General features: G+C 34.7%; 1 protein-coding gene across 8 annotated transcripts in view; it reads right to left on the reverse strand.

The window, feature by feature from the left end:
- SGCZ (sarcoglycan zeta) overlaps window positions 1-18,547 on the reverse strand; it is a 464,819-nt gene that overhangs the window by 93,125 nt on the left and 353,147 nt on the right. The gene's annotated exons all lie outside the window — the stretch shown is intronic.

Raw genomic sequence — 18,547 nt, forward strand, 5'->3', positions numbered from 1 at the left:
AAGTGAGATGAGTGTCAACCATATGAACAGTAACTAACATATCTACAGCATAAAAATGTTGAATAATTTTGTCCCTGGGTCACCAGATTTGGTCCTCTGTTGATGGGAACTTCAGCTTGTAATTTAACAGACTTGATAAGTCACGAAATACTTCAGATGCCAGACTGGGGTTAGAAATGTGTTATCCTACTGCTTTCCTGGAAATCGGAAATTCAAAAAAATGTTTTGATCAATAAATAAATACAAGGAATAGGAAAAAAACAAAACAAAACCAACAAGGCTGATTAAGCTCTCCAAATACTGTGTAAGTATTTGGAAGTAAAGAAGATTTGTTCTGATATCAGACAAGCCTAGGAACATGCATAGTTACTTTCTTGCTATAATTTTCTAGGCTGATGTCACCTGACAGCTGATAAAGTACAATTCCCCCCAGATTTCTATATTAGTAAATAATTTTTATATATTTACTTAATTTAAAAAGCTTTAGGTTATACCTGACCAAAAAACACACACACAAAACCAACCAACCAAACAAAAAACAACCAACCAAAAAAAAACAACCAACCAAACAAAAAAAAAGAACCAACCAAAACAAAAAAAAAAACAACCAAAACAAAAAAAAAAACAACCAAAACAAAAAAAACCCAACCAAAACAAAAAGAACACACATGAAAATGAAAAAGTAGCAAAGATCTATCTGTTGCTGAGATTACACAGCTTATCAGATCTTCCATTTAGAGGTGAACAGAAAGAATATATTCCCTCCTATGTAATAAAGTAATGTAGTGCTATAAACCGAGTTCCATGTATTTCTGTAGCTCAGTATTATGAATATCAGGAACAGATATGTTCCATATTTAGAAAATAATCTTATATATGAAGTGCAAAAGCTATTGTGAGCAAGTCCAAGTGACATCCTTGAAGAAGTTCTTAATCACCTAATGTTGTTTCTTGACACGGTGTTGATCTGAATGCATGAGAAGAGGAAAAATAAAAGAGAAAGAAAAGGAGAGAAAAAAAAAAAGAGGAGAAAGAAAGAGAAAAAAAAGGCAGGTCTCTCTGGCCCATCCCAAACTTTCTATTCCTGGAAAAGGTCATGCCATACTTGTAGCCCCAGTCCCCTGAGTTCAGAAGCTGTTCTTGCTTCCTGAACTTGCGGTACAGGACACCTGAACAGGGAATTTCCTGAAGTACAGGAAACTTAGGCCACTTCTGGATTACCATTATTATTTGAACTTGGAGCAAAATAGTCCCTAAAATCCAATACTACAGTCTGAAACCTATATTATGAAATCTTCCTCCATTACAAAGCACATTAAAAAAAAAAAAAAAACAAAAAAACAAACTAACTGGAGAGTCAGCCTTTTTCCTCCCCCTTTCTGTCATGGAAATTCAGCTCTTGCCCTCCTGTTTCTTCATTCTGCAGAGCACACACACAACCATGGCTTCTCTCCCATTCCTTATAATTCTAACTTGAACTCCAAGAATGTGTGATGAATTAAGCATAGCAGTTAGTGTACTACAATAAATTTGCTCTGAGATTACCTGTATTTGTTAAGCACTTACAGGAGGTGTTTCACGTACACTGCAAAGCCAGTGAAAGATTTTCAAGTGGAACAAGTCATACTGTTCACAAGATGATTTTGTAAGTAACCTTCATGCACACTGATGGCAGCTAGCTCCGTAGTGGAAAGTTCCTTTCCTTCAGCTATACTGCCCATTTACTGGACAATGAAAAACATGCTTTGCAGACACGTGAAAAAAACAAATATTTCAGACAGTAGATTATGCCAGCTTGATGTTTTCTGGAAACGATTTCTGAACTCAGTTATCTTAATAGGGAATATTTTCAGCCGTGCCAAATAGAATACTGAATCTCGCATCTTGAAATTTTTTTTTTTCTAAAAAAAGTTAAACCTTTTAAATTAAAACACCTAAAGCAATATATATATATATATATATATATATATATATTTAGGGAATGCAGCTTTCTGTGTTTTTCCTCAATCCTTCATGAATCACTTGTATCAGTATAAGAATTTTTCACCTCAAATATAATTTCTCCTGATTTAAATTCTGTACTGAACTATAATCCTTTATATCTGATGCATGACACATTGACACAAAAATGTCTTTGATATTATTAATTTGTTAATAATTTATTTTTTAAAAAGGCAGATGTAATTTCATATGGAGTGTAGTAGGCTATATATACATTTATCAACAGAACACTTAACTTTCTATTTCTGCACTGCTATATAAATGTGGTCTTCAGAAAAGAGGTAGTAAATTATTTGTGATGCCATTTCAAAACTTATAGCATGGATAACAAAAAGCCACATATTAAGAACACCTCTACAGTTACATAGAGTTTTTAATAATAACAATATGCTACTAACTAACATATTGTAGATAGATACCCTCAGGGCCACGAGGGCACCACCAGCCCTTACTGACCCTTCCCAACCTCACCAGGGCCTTCCCCACCCCTGGGGGGTATGAGATGACTCCTGATATAAGCCCTGAAATGTTACCACTGAAAATTTTTCAGTAGTGTATTAATGGCAAAGCAGATGAATATGGTGTTACTACAGTCAGTTCTTATCTGGAACAAGTTTGCAGCTGAGATTCATAGAGGGAAAAATAAATTAATTCAGGGGATATTTTTAAAAAGCTTTCTTGAATCTGAATCCAGTTATAACTACAATGAAAATTTTTTTGGGAAAAAAAAAAAAAGGTGTAGTTTTTCTGTTTGGTTGGTTTTGTTTTAAGGATAACAGTGCAGTACTGATACATATCAACTATTATTTTTAGAATTAAATGATCACATTACTGTACGCATATGAAAGTCTGATAGATTGCTTTCTAAAGTCATTTTACTAAAGAATCTTCTGCATGAGCAATTATAGCAAAACTTTCATTTTTTTTACAGATCAGTCAATTATTTTTAACATATTTTGGACAGATTTCGTGCCTTTTGCACACCGTTCAAATAGGCAATCCCAGCTAATTAGCTCAGTTTTGCAGAGTATTTCCAAAATGCACCCCTTAAATTAGAAAGGGTCTAAATGGAGCAATTTCATTCCAGTTAGTTTAATACAACATTAGTTTACTCTAAGTAAGATGCTACATTATGTCACTAAATACAATCCCAGACTTATGCTCAAAACACAGTTAACACCATCCACTTGAACACTCTTAGGAATAGTGTCAATATGCATCCCATAGCTTATAGTGCAAGCACTACCTCTCTTATGATTTAATTCCTGTCCATGGTTAAGCACACCACTTCAAGTTTCTAGACCTCCATGCAGTATTATACAGATGTAAAAAGTAATGCATAACTAGGCAAGGTTCTATATCTGCCAACTCTATCGGCTGGAAGTTTGTGAGAGGATATAAGGTTATATACTATTCTGTTATTTGAGCCCATTCCTATTTATCAATGTTTACCAGTATTCAATATTCACAAGAATATTCTCAAGAATATTCCTGAGGTGTCAGGAGAGTGGGGTCCCCAACATAGGAGTACTTCAAATAGATAGAACTGAATAATTTATTATCCAATTGTTGCAGAACAATTCCAAGATGAGAAGAGTTAATATAAGTATTGATCTATCTAAATTAGATACTTTAACTATTTTCTATATTCTTGTACTCCCCAAATTTTAACATTAAATTTTGGTGTTTTTTGTTCCTGCCTAATTGTCTGTTCTAACCTAAAAGTCACAATCTAATGTGTGTATATATATATATAATTTAAGCTTACATCCACATATAAATATACATATTTTTATATATAGAATGTAAATTTTGCCAATTGCAAAATCACGTATAACATTTTTGGACTTTAAGGAAAGAGTCCAAATATCTTAAAAGTTTGATAAAATATTATTGAAAAACAGTTTGTTTTGTTTTTTTTTTCACACCAGTTTTGCACATTAGGGATGTTTGGAAAAGTATTTAAGTAAATAATACATTGGAGGGGGCTTTGAGCAACCTGGTTTTATGGATGGTGCCCCTTTGCATGGCAGGGGAGTTGGAACCAGATAATATTTAAGATCTCTCCTAGTCCAAACCATTTGATGATTCTATGATGAACTTTTAGGTCAATATATTTTCTTTGTCCATAGCAAGACTGATTCACATAAAATTGTCATGAAATGCAAGCAGGAAAAAAAAAAAAAAATCAACTTTTTTTATATAACACACTGCTAAAATGAGTAGCAGGCTTGACTTTACGTCAAAACTGATTTAGTAAAAATACCCCACATATTGATATAGAGCCACACTTCCGGTCAGATACAAACTCTATTTTTCCAATTCAAAGAGGGACAAAGACCTCACTTAATTGACTCACCAAAAAAAAAATCAAAAGCTCTGGAAGACAGGTAGACAAAGTACAAGGAAATTGACAAAAAATACACCCTAGGTGATACTGAAAGAAATATTATACTTGAGGGTATGGATACGGTTTAAGAAAAATACTTTGTAGATAGTTCCTGTTCATTGAAGCATATTATCTTGGTTCCCAATCTCTGCTCTATTTCCATGTCAGCCTTCTCATATGCTAAATCAATCACAGATATCATTCAACTTTATGATAAATCTGAAGACAATTTTGGTTATAGCTTTCAAAGTAAGATAGGTGTAGCCAATAAGAAACAAACAGCACTCCAAAGAGCCAAATGCATATGTAAAGCTGCACAGTGATCACGGCTATAACCTCCAGATAGAAATAACCTCCTTGTTTTACTTCTTCGTATAACGCACCATGAAATTTTTATTATGGTAGAACTCAATCATGCATAGAAAAACTTAGTGACAAAGCAGAAGCAGACATTTAAGCAGTAGACAAAAGGTATGACTTTCTGGAATTGATTTAAACATCAAACAAAATTTCAAATGGACTTGAGTTATAAACACCCCAATTAAAAATAAAACAAGTCTACAAAAGTACTTGGAGGAAGCTTGTTACATGCCCAAAGCTCACTCCTTAGTCATTAAGCTTGTGACACAGCAAGTAAAATTGTATATTAGAGAGCTGCAAAGCCCCCACAAAACTTTAATTAGGAGAAATGTAGAAAACCAATGCAAGTCTTAAAATCTAAAGCCAAAACAGTAAGTGTGGAATCACCGTACTTCATTCAAAACATCATTTATTACAGTGTCAGTATATCAGTTATTGAAAGGATTTTTTGCATTCAAGTTAAGCTCAATAGTAATCTAAGAGTCTGTTATGCTATTTTAAATCTTGGAAAACAGACTTTCAGTTCCTGTTTGTGTGTAGATGTCAACCGTGATATACCATTACAGTGAAACAACAGTGTGTTTTTCATGCCTTTTTACATTGAAGAGCTAAAACTTGAAATATAGCAGCAACTAACTCCAGGAAGAAGTTGAAGATATTACAGGAAAATGTACACAAATCGAAGCATATTACACATCTAAGAGTAATTTCCCACCATTCCCTATCAAATGAGCATTTCTTTACAGAATTCAAATTGCATTTATTTTAGACTCAGGGGCTGAGAGAAAAAAAAAAAAAAAAAAAAAGGCAAACTGTAGTCAGTGGTCTGATAACATGGATACCTATAAATCTTTTATGAGATTCCAAGTTCCTGAGATGTCTATGACAGAGAAAAGTGCATCAGCCCCTGTTCACTTGATGCATAAGAGAAATATACACCAGCTTACATGTTGAAAAATAAAAAAAATGAAAAAACTATAAAAATAACAAAAATAAACTTATTCTATTATATTTACCTAATCCTATGGAAAAATCTGCATAACAGTTCTGAAAAATATGAGTTCTCCAGCATATCTGGGTTCCCATTTTGTGGCATCTTGCAGACATCCAGCAAATGACTATATGGAAATAATATTTACATCACCAGTTTTTATTTCACTGTGATTTCTATGTCAGAACTTTTCAAATTCTAAACCTGAAGAAGGATAAACAAATTCTAAAGGAAGGTTAAGAAACAAAATAGAACTTTAGAAACACATAAATTGTAGCAGAAGTCTACAAGACATACAGAAGTCTTGTAGCTCAGACAAAGCAGCAAAGACAGACATGCTATTAATAAAAAAAAAAATAAAAAGTCTATTTAGTGCATATTAAAATTAATATGTTAAATAAAAATTAAGACACAAAAGTAAGGCAAGACTAGTCACTAATTTTAAACATGTTTAATTAGAAGGTGTATTTTTAGATTGAAATTAAACTTCTTTTTTTATGGAAAGTTAAGGTAGTGGCCACCTATTTGATTAAATGATGCCACTAGTATAAGCAGCAGCTTCAATAGGTAAAGCCAAAAATAGTGTTGTGTTTTAACGCAAGCTAGCAATACAACCATGATAGCCACTCACGCACCGCCTCCCCCAGCCCCCAAATAGGGGAAAGAATCAATAAGAAAGTGAGAAACTTGGACTGAGATAAACACAGTTTAATAATATAACAAAATACTAATACACTACTAAATACACTACTAGTAAATATTATATATATATACATGGTATATATATATATAAATATATTTATATATTTATATATATATTTATATATTTTTATATATATATATATAAATGCAATTCCTCATGAACTCCATCCACACTGAGCAGCCAGTCCCATGAAGCAGCACCTGGTCCCAACAGCCGATCCCGGTGAGAGAAAAGAGGAAAAAGGCAGAAAGGCCCAGAGGTCTCCGCAAAATTGCAGGATGGCAAAAGGCCAAACTAACAGAAGTCCTGAACAGAACTCCTCGGCTCCAACAAAGAGAGTAAAAAAATTAAGAAGTCAGAGATGGAATACTCTTATGGATCAGTCTGGATGTCAGTCAAGCTCTGCCCCATCCATGCCCCCCCTTACTAGCCACCTGTTGCCAGAGCCCCCAGAACATCCTTGGCTCTCAGACGAGAGGAATTAAAAACATTAACTCTGCCCCAGGGCATTATCTTCTTGTTCTCAAACTAAGCCCAAACAATGACCATGCTAGCAATGAAAAAGAAAGGTCAGTCAAACCAGCACAAATAGTTATCTGTATTTTTTGCTGCTTCACATATCTATGTTAGTTTCTACAATGTTGATATTTCCTGATAAGCCTTCCTTCAAGAAGATCACTCACTGCTGGACCCTAATTACCTTCTCAATGCTTTCTTCATTGCTGTTTCTCTCTACTGTTGCTGTATTAAACAACCAGAAGCACATATATCTCAAATAAACTCTTAAACACCCTAATGGAAAAGGGGATAATAATATTGTAACTTTACTGAGTGCTCCCTTGCATGCCTCCATTGCTTATTATATCAATTGTTAGATGATTTCAGGCTTCATTATTGCACTTGCCTGATCCAAGCACTATGACTTCCATGAATGTTTAGCAAGAGGTGTAATGAGGCTTTGATTGAGGCATCAAGAAGAATAAGAATGGCAATTACAGGTAATCCACTGATTACCTTTAGTAATGCCTATTATGAAAAGTATACTTCTCTAAATTTTCAGAAAGTATCTTGATCATGATAGCCCAAGGTAGAGGACTTCAACATTTATGGTAAATATCTCCACGTGTAGTTTATCAGCTGCTAAGCACAGGAATTCATTCCAAAAATGTTTTTGCAGCATTTCTTTCATGAAAGTAACATCTGTGGTGTTACTGAGAAAATTCAATTTTGGCTGTCTAGCTAGAAGAGTCAGATAACTTTCCACATACTCTTTGGCTTTAGGAGAGCAAGAAAAGTTTATTTTTTTTTACCTCTGCTCTTTTAATTATGGAACCATGACTTACACCTTTCCATATGCCCTGTGGTCAGTTCCAATCTTCTTTTCAGTCTCCTATCTTCTCATAAGGAGAAGTTTAATTATTTCATATCCTTTTCTCTTTTTGGTCATTAGACTTCCTAAGGTGATATTGCATCGGTAAAATGTCCTCTTCCTCCTCCATGCTACACACAATTCCTGACAACTTTTCTTCCCACTTGAGGGAGAAGGGTGTGGTTATCTCATATTGAGAAAAAAACAGGAAAAACCTCCATTAGCGAAGACTGCTCACAATAAAAGGAATTAAAATGCCTCATACCTATTTGGTTGGTATAGTCTCCTCAATTTTTGAATAGCTATGCAAACACCTAATAAGTAAGGCAGAATAGTCTGTGTTTCCAGTTCTCCAGGCACAAACTACAAGATCTTCATCTGAATTTTTTTTTTTTAGTAAACTATATATCTTTTCTCACCATAAGCTATGAAAAATCAATACAAAACCTACATTATCCTGAACACAACAGGTAGAAGAGAGTCTTTTGAGGTTAAAAACCCCAAGCATTCCTACACGTCATGTACTCACTTTTAATTCTGACATACCAACATCTTCAAAAGTATTATCTCAGGTTCTGCTGTTGTACCTTCTTTAACCTTGCCAAATATTTAATATAAGGTTTTGTCATTAGTGTGGCACAAATTTGGCCAATATCTGAGCTCAGAAGTTTTGTGTCTTCTCTGAAACTTGTTATCTGTGAAAAGTAGATATCCAACCCTACCTTTATTGTAGGATATGATTTGGTAGTTAAACAAATTGCCTTTCTGTTAGAAAACTTGCTTTGAGATTTGCCATTCACAGACTAAAAAAAGTCACTAGTCCTTTTCTGAAGATCAAAATTGAGAAAACAGAGAGGATTATTGTTCAGAGAAAGAGAAAGCACATGGCCCTTCAGGGAAGCATGTTATTTTTCAGTGGGAACAGCACTATCAACAATTTTGCGGTTGTAGATAATTGCCACCTTTTAATAATGCAGATCTTTTCCAAAGGATATAATTAACAATTTGTCTTTCTTTTCTACTATCTAGCTATTCAGAATTCAATTCTGTTTCAGTAACAGGCTAACTTTTCCATACCAAACACTTCCCCACTGCAGATATTAAAATACGTCATTTGCCTCCGGTGACAAAGATGGATGGCATCCTGGGCCAGCAGGTCAGAAGAGGTGATTCTGTCCCTTTACTCCACTCTTGTGAGACACCATCTGGAGTACTGCATCCAGTCCTGAGACCCCCAGCACAGGAATGACACACACCTGTTGGAGAGGGTCCAGAGGAGACCACAAAAATGATGGGAAGGATGGAACACCTCTCCTATTAGGAAAGACAGAGTTGGGGTTGTTCAGCCTGGAGAAAAGAAGGCTCTGGGAAGACCCTATTGTGGCCTTTCAATACTTAAAGGGAGCTTATAAGAAAGATGGAGACAAACATTTTAGCAGGGTCTGTAGCAAGAACAAGGGTAATGGGTTCAAACTGAAAGAGGACACAATTAAACTAGACACAAGGAGGAAATTTTTTACAATGAGGGTGGTGAAACACTGGAACAGGTTGGCCAGAGAGGTGGTAGATGCCCCAATCCTGGAAACATTCAAGGTCAGGTTGAATAGGGCTTTGAGCACCCTGATGTAGTTGAAGATATCCCTGCTTACTGCAGGGGGGTTGGACTAGATGACCTTTAAAGGTCCCTTCCAACCCAAACTCTTCTATGATTCTATGAAATGAAGTTCTGTGACTTCGCAGTTTTCCACAGATGACATTTTGATTAAAACAACATGAGAAATGCCATGGACCTGGATCACCTGTGCAACCTTCAAAATTAGTCTGTAATTTTCTAAAAGACTGAATTTCTTTTAAATTTAAGATCACAGAGCAATCTGGGAAATTAAAAATGGTTGTATTTCCTTCGCAGTGTTAATCTGCCAAAAATATGTCATTCAGGCTGGGAATAGTGTTTGAGTACTTCTCATACTTCTGCATAAAGAAAACAATGCACTTGTAGGCATACTAGAAAGTTAAGAAGTCTCTCTGGATTTTTTTCATTATTACTGGTACAATAGTGATTTTAATATTTCATGTTGTGTTTCTGGCAACCAGTCAAGCTCTACTAAATAAAAAGACATGATCAAACTGTTCCAGGTAATTCTGTATTGGAACATTACAGTAGTTGTCAGGAAAAAAAATATACATATGTTTTAATTGTAACCTTATTAATGTTCTTCTATAAAGTTATTAAAATATTTCTAGTGAGCCTTAGATTTTTTTCAGTGAAACTGAAGTCTCTAAACATTTTTTCCTCATATCTATCCTAAAGAGCAGTGAAAAAAGTTCTGGTTTGTGTTTTGAGGTCTGGTTTTTGAGCCAAGGTAATTAGCAAAATTTAGACTTGGTTCACGCTTGCCACTATACGTGTCATCTAAGGAATAAAGTCTTTGGTTTAGAACTCTTCAAGTGTTTGAATATATGAAAAATATGCCAAAGTTGTGCAAATGTGCTCTAACAGCTGTATATGTTATATTTTAATAAATTAAAATGTTTAACAATTAACATTTCCATGAAGTTCTTTAGGGCACCTCGAAGCCTGTCTTTATTCTTTATTCCCAGAATCCTGTCAGCCCTTCCAGAATGCCAGAGATTTATGCTCACTAAAAACCAATGTGACTTTATAAACATGTCATCCTTAAACTCAGTCTCACAACTGAAATAAATAAATTTGTCATAAGAACTTTGTTGATATAAAACTAAGCAAAAATATTGTTCAGTCTACTAATGCACATTTTATTAAATACTAAAACTAGTAGAATTCCTACTCTTAGTATTGCAATTAAATCAATTTTATCTATTTGATTCTAAAAGACAATGAGAAGAAGTTACTAGTTTTTCAGATGTTCAATTTTAATTTTGTTAAGCTGCTTTTAACACTAACAAAACCAACCAAACCAACATCTTATCAGTGGATCTAAATTCTCAAACCTAAATTCATGCTCTATATGAAGTTTGCTGCAAAAGAGACAGAATAGAGTACCCAATCTGAAATGCTATCCACAACACAAATGTATTTCCCTAGCTGTAACTTTTTTTTTCCATAGAAGATAAAGGTTTTTGCTTCCCCATGCCTTATACATTTCAGACATCACCTTCATGTTTTTTCACTAACTGCACTCAAAATAATTCACTCCTGGTCTAGCCAGGATCTAACACAGGTTTTATTAGATATTAATGCAAGAAGCTTATTCTGATATGATTTTAAAACAAATTTCCACAGGAGAAGAGGTTTGGAATTTAAGCCATGGAGGCAGTTTAACCTTCTTCTGCACAACTTCGTGTCAACTGTTTCAGCCTTTGCTTTAACTTAGTAGGAAGACTCCATAAATGCCACAGTGTCCCTTTAAGGTTGAAACATCTCTGTGTTTTATTGTCCTATGTCTTCTTTTATTTAATGTATTGTATAATATGTCTACCAGTACTCTTTTATTCATAGATATTTATTTAGAGTCATTCAATTCTACCATATTAACTGTGATTCCTGGTATCTAAAGGCTCCTCTTAAGCCATAACTTAGCAGGACTGATTGAATTACCAGCAAACTTTCTGTAAGTGTTGTAGTAGAATGACAAGTAACATGGTAAATTCACAAAATTGGAAAGTAAAATCAGGTTCTGCACAGTACAATTGATTCTGAGGTCCCCCTTCAGAAAATGTAAGCAATCAGTTTCACAGTGTTAATTATAATGGATTACTAAAATTTAATTTAATTTTCAATTTTAGATTACTTGAACTGTTAGTCCAGTCACCAAGTGATAGACTGCTACTAACTTAAAATGTTTTCTTAAATTTTTCATTCAGTTCCTTGACATAGATTAGACCACAATATGTTTTATGATTTCTGAAAGTTGAAGAAAAAGCACTGGCTCTGCTTTGCTAATGTTAGGGATAAAGGCATACACATCAGTCAGGTGCTGACTTACAAAAATCCCATAAACATGTTTTATGAAACAGAGGTTATTTTATGCTCAAGTTTTACACAGCAATTTTGATAGGGGTAAATGGCTAATAACAATTGTAGAACAATTGGTGCTAGAGATGGCATAGGATTCTTTATGCCGATTCAGGTATAGTGGTCTTGTACATATGAAGGATAGCTATGAAAGATATTTCTGATGTTCTCTGCTTACTACAACAGAGCCTTTCAGTTTCTGTATGCAGCAATGATCTATCTGTACTATCTAGACTTCACTGCCTTCTAAATTGCAGAAATATTTCTGATATAGAACTGTAATTAAAAGATAGAGGGTAAAATCTGAATCTTCTGAACTTTCAGGAACAACGTAAAGCAGAACAGAAAAATCAGTGTTTTTGTAAGCAATCTTTTCTATTTAGTCATTATAGCAGCAAAGAACCAAAGTCTACTGCTCTGACACTGCTGATAGTGAGCTGGGTGCTGGATCTATGCTGCATCTCTTCTATATCACTAACTGATTTTTGGAAAAGGCTCAGATTTTCAATACAAATATGTATTCTATACCTTTTGTTGCCCAAAAACCTTAAATTATCTTAAATTTCTTCACTCACTATTTCAGAAAAGTGGCGGTATAATTTTTAGTTCAATACTGAGGTTAAAAAAAGAAATCAACACAGGTTTGTTTTAAATAATCATAAAAATCAGAAGGGAATACTGGTGTGGCATTAGGAACCAAATTGCGAAACAGTGATTTGAGGGCAGAAATCTGGATTCATACCTACCAGCAAAAGAGTTAAAACTCTTACCTAGTTTGAACTCTGTGAATTACTAACATTTTAGCGAATTAACAAATTATAGTATTTTAGCTCATTTAGAATTTTCAGGCAACAATAGGGAGAGAACACGTTTAAAACCACAGGAGTCTCGCATTTGAGAAAAAGGATGGGGTGGATAAGGTTGTAGACACAGATACATGGACTTAAAGGAAATAAAGACAAATCCCAGACTATCTAGCAACTTCTCTAGCCTCTTTGGCCAGATCTATGGTGCCTTTAAGAGTCATTCCAGAAAAGACACATACAAGTGTCCATCTACACTGCCAGTGCTTCAGGTTCTCACAATTCCCACAGGCAGCACAGTGCATAGGGCCCCTTTGGCCCTCTCTGAGGCAAATTCTTATTCCATTTCTCCAGCCACTGACTAACCTAGGACACATGTAAAACATTATGGTAAAGTGTAAGGAACTCTGCCTCATTCCTGGAGTACTGAAAATAGCTTACAATTCTTTTCAATTTGCTAAGTGTCAGAGATCACAGAAACAGCTCTGAATTATTAAAATAATTTCACTACCGAGATTGAGATAATAACAAATGATATTTCATACCAGTGTCCCTGAGCTGTCATTGCTTCAGCTGTTCTGTGTGCCCATTTGTACACAGATTTCAAAAGGTTAAGACAAAATTGTATGGCATAATGACAATTCATATTTATTCTAATTGCCACAATTCAGTAGAAAATTACTTTGGCCAATAAATCACTTTGAAGCATTCTTTCTCAAGACAAAGTCAGACTTTATCACAAGGCCAGCTATCAGGGATTGTTTGTTCTTTAAAGTTACAAACATTGGATGCATAAAAGCCCAAATGTCATTGCAGTGTCAGAGCCTTTTATAAGAGTAAGATGAGTTGATTTGTTCAACAAAGAAAAGACAAAAATAATAATGAATGCTTCAATTCCTATGATTCATATCTGTTCCGGCTTTCAAGAACTTGTTTTATTCTGTACCTACTGAAACGAAACAATATACATTTCACATCTGTGACACACAGGATTGTCTAATTTGGGACTCAAAATTGATATTTTTACATCATGAAACACTATCAGAAACAACAGATTATGTGGCAATTCAATTTCTTTTATCAGCTAAAAAATAGAAGTAATTTTCTCTATGGCTGATCTCTTCAGAAACTTATTTTCTATGTTGTGTCTAGATCCTCCTGCCTCACTTCTTTTCCCTTAAAAAAAATCGTAAAACTTCTAAAGTAAATAAACTGTTACTTTCAGTTGCACTAATGAGTACATTAAATTCACATTGGCTGCCCTGTCACTGAATTTTTGAATCACTGAGCTTACGTGTCATTATTGCCTAGTATTTAAAAAACATTTCAAGTGGGTTTAACATTCACATATTTTGCACATGTCATAATTTGAATGCATCTTTCAGTTACACAATAAATATATAAACTAAAACATTATGAATTGCTAATTTGTAGTCCACAGACTTTTTTTATTTTTTTTGGTCAGGTGTGAGACTGTTCCAGAAGGATTGAAAAAAAAAAAAGATCTGAAAATCCTGTTTTCTTAAAACTGAAGTCCCTGAAAAATATGGTTCATTCTTCATCTAGGGTTGTCCCTTTTTAAGAGGTATTCTTAGATTCAAGCACTAAGCACAAGTCCATCTAAAGTATAACTAGACCAAGGTTTGTTTTTTTGTTTTTTTTTTTTTCATTATACCTAGCTTATTAGTCATTTAGTCGTAAGATTTCCTGTTAGACACAAACCTTCCCAAAACAATTTTTGCATTGGTCATATCATTCCTGAACTGAATTTTCTCTATGGGGTGCTGAAGCTGAAACTGCAACAGCAGATCGCCCCTTGCCTTCCTTTTATCCTCAAGGAACATATTGCATTGTTTTTAAATTGGTTTACTCTCATATTCTGGTCACAACACATGGTACTGTTGTAAAATTATTAAGTTCTATATAATCTAGAGACCAAAATTAAATGTTACATAGTGTAGTCTCTCTTCCTGTATGTCACAACAATAGCACCCATCACCAAACATACCCAGGAAGAACAGTGCATCTGTAAGCTAAAAGTTGTTAACGAGGGAAGGTCGTTTCTTTCAACAGGCTAAGACATACCTGAATCCAATGATATTTAAGTAATTAATGTCTCACCTCTTTAGCAAAAGACAAAAAGGTTAAATGGTTATATCCATATATTTTCAAATCAGAATAATTAATTAATCTGGCTTTCAGTACAATGCAGACCACAGAGTCTTAAGTCAGTATCTTCTGCATTGGTTTCTCTACTGTATCTCTTGGGCAAATTATTACATCATGCACATTTCCAACTAACCAAAATTTATTATATTTATTAAAAATCAATAAAGGCAAAGATTTCTGAAAGAAATAATTTCAAATATAGGAAACTAAAATATAGGCAGAGTCAAAAACCAGAAGATTTATTTATGAAATGCAACCTTAGTTACATTAGTAGCAATGTGTAGCATTCTTGTACACCTTCAAGGATTTGTAAGTTAGCGATAAAACTCTAAGAGGCTACCAGGTGCGAGAATATATGGCTGTTAAGTAGAATACCTCTACCACAAATAGCCTGATGGCAGAATTCTTAAATAAGGAAAACCTTCCCCTGCATTTAACAAGATCGCTCTATTCAGAGAAACTGCATAAGATCTCTAGAGCAGTTTTACAGTTTAAATTAATTCTTGATGTACCTTCAAGTTTCAATACACTAATGACAGGTACCACGTATGCATATCATTTTTAATGTCTTTAGGAAGAAAACATACTTGAGGAAATACAGAAGGACTGAAAATATCAAAGTAATGCAGAGAAAAAAAAAATAAATAATAATCTATATCCTTCCCTGGCATTTCAGTATATACTTACTAAGAACTTTAAAAGTAAGTGCAGCAGCTGATATTACCTTAGCTTAGGCTTTACTGTACCTATTAACATTCAAAGAACTATCAAGCACTAAGTATTACCATTATTATTATTTGACGAAGACAGGGCATAGACTGAATTTCACTACTGATGCAGTTGCTTCCCCCAGTACTCTAGTTTGTGCATATAAAACCCTTCAATCTGATAAATGACTCCATTTTATATCAGATTCATCAGCCCCTACAACAACAGGGTCTGGTTGTTTTCCAAACAAGCCTGAATATCCTTACAGAAACACACATGGACAGATGGCCTTCTTTCCTGGTGATATTACATTAGAAATGTGCTTGGAGAGAAACTCTGTCAACATCTTTTGAGTTATATTTTAGCCTTATTTAGTTTGAAATATTATCTAATGTGGTAACATTCATTAATACATTTTATATTGGTGTTCAATGCAATCTAATTGGATTGATAGAGAATGTTCTACATTTCACTTTATCTTTCTGAGAGGAAAACAAAACAATCTACTAACATAAAGACCTTAGAGGAACAGTATTTTTAGAAATGTTTCTTAATCTATTTTCTTCTATTTAGTTCACTGAAAAGAAACACTCACCCCACACACCAACAGACACTTAAATGGTATTGAAGGACTACACCTTCCAAATAGTTTTAGCAACCCCAAGCTGATGAAGGTGATTGGGAGTAGTCAGCATGGATTTATGAAGAAGAAATGTCTGACCAAACTGACAGCCCTCTACAGTGAAATAACTAACTTGATGGATGAGGAGAGAACAGTGTATGTTGTTTATCTTAAGGCTTTTGACACTGTCGCTCATGACATCTTCATAGACAAACCAATTGCCTTCATAAAATGGCAATTAAGTGAACTAAAAATTGGCTAAAGGGCTGAGTTAAAAAAGTTGTGATCAGTGGCACAAAGCCCACCTGGAGGTGAGTCCAATAGGGGTATTCCTCAGGGATCTATACTGAGGTCAACAGTGTTTGATCCATGCATTAATGACCTGGACAACAGCACAGGGTGCATCCTCAGAAACTCTGCATATGACACAAAACCAGGAAGACTGGTTGATACACTTCATGGCTGTGCTGTCTATTCAGAGAGACCACAACAGGCAAAGAAAGTCAACAGCCTCTTAGCTACATTAGGAAGAGCATCACCAGCACCTCAAAGCAGGGACCCTTCCTTTCTACCTAGCCCTTTTGAGAACCATCTGGAGTGCTAGGATCAGTTCTGGGCTCCCCAGTACAAGACAGTCATCAACATACTGGAGCAAAGAGGCACAAAGATAATGAAAGAATTGGAGCATCTGCCATAAGAAAGAATGCTAAGAGAACTGAGACTGTTCAGCCTGGAGAAGAGAGAGCTCCTTGGGACGGAGGATCTTAGCAATGTCTATACCTGATGAGAGGGAGTAAGAAGACTGATTCACAGCCTTAATGGCACCCAGTGACAGGAAAAGAGGAAATTGGTGCAAACTGAGAAAAAAGAAATTACATTTAGACATAAGAAAAAAAAAAAAATAGTCCAAGCATGGTCTAGCACTGCAACAGGTTGCCCAGGGAGCTTTCTGAGTTGCCATCCTTGGAACTATTCAAACCTGGACAGACTGTTCCAGCTGACTCTGTTTTGAGCTGGGAAGTTGGACCAGATGAGCACCAGAGTTACATTCCAACTACAGCAATTATGTGATTCTATGAATGTTAATGAGTACGAATAGCAGTAAGTTTTGTTCCTTAAGTTCTGACTTCACTGTCAATAAAGTTCACAGCATTTTCTGTCCTTGGAAGTAAATTAACAAATTTTATAATAAAAATCAGTCATGTATTTGTTCATATATAAAGACCAGACTTTACTTGAAACCTGCTATTGTACCATACCTCAGTGAAAAACTCTTCAAAAGCATCTCCCTTAGAACCTTATGTGATCTCCAGGTGGCAAACATGGAGATAAGTTTCCTTCAGAATTGCATTAGAGACTCTTAGACAGTATTTATCAGTGAAAGAAAAATAAAAAAAAAAAAAAGGACATGGATTAGACTGCAGACAAAAAAAAAACATTCAGATTGTTCTTAAACTTGATAACCTTCACAGAAACAGGCAGTACCTTATACCTTATTTAGGCTAGTTAAACATTTGTTTCACTTAAAAAAGCTGTAGAGTAAAAACAGCACTCTGACAAATCTCAACTTTCCTTTTCTGACAAATACAACAGCCTGGTAATTTAGAACTGTATCACCTATATTGTCATGCTGTCATCTAAATCAATTTACAATAGTACATTATTTATTAATATTAATAAATTAAGTAATATTAAAAAATAATTTAGTGTAACTTACCCATTTTTTCTAAAGTTTCTGGGTTTTAAATATTAGTACCTTAATGCTATATGGCTTTTTCTGAAGAAGTTTGGGTAGATTAAGTTACCAAAGACTTTTCTAAAATAACTAATACATGTGTCTTGGCACCAGTACCAAATATTCAAAAGATACTCAAGAATAAGGAAATAGTAAGATTAAGTGGAAGTGGAAATCAATTATTTGATTTTCATAATACCTTTGTTTCTTAATTCCTTTCATTTGGCAGGTTACACAAAACTTTTCCAGTCTTGCTTCAAACTGGATATGCTTTAGCTCTGCAGACTGTCTAACTGAGGACATACATTACTGCTCTCACTAGGTGTGAAGGAACACTTCAATGAAGAGTCAACCAGTAGCATGGAAACTTTTACAGATGGAGGCCAACTACAAAGTGATTTCTTGCTTTCAGTATGGCATAAAGAGAGACACATTTTTGAGTTAAGAATCCATGAATAAATCCATAACAAATTAGTCCTGGTAGCATATCTGAACCAGACCAACCTGCAGCAAATTGAGTAAGTAAAAGCATCTTTAAGTTGCTGCTGAGACACCAGATCTCTACAGGCTGTTACCAAAATTGCTGGGGTACTATGGTAGCCCCAGGACATATTTGTACCTACTATATGTTGACAGTGCAGATACAAGGCACAGAATTTTGTCTCGCTGGTCAGTTTCAGTCGCCTCCTGCTTGCACCTCTCA

This window comes from Columba livia, chromosome 4, assembly GCF_036013475.1.
Source record: "Columba livia isolate bColLiv1 breed racing homer chromosome 4, bColLiv1.pat.W.v2, whole genome shotgun sequence".
NCBI lineage: Eukaryota > Metazoa > Chordata > Aves > Columbiformes > Columbidae > Columba > Columba livia.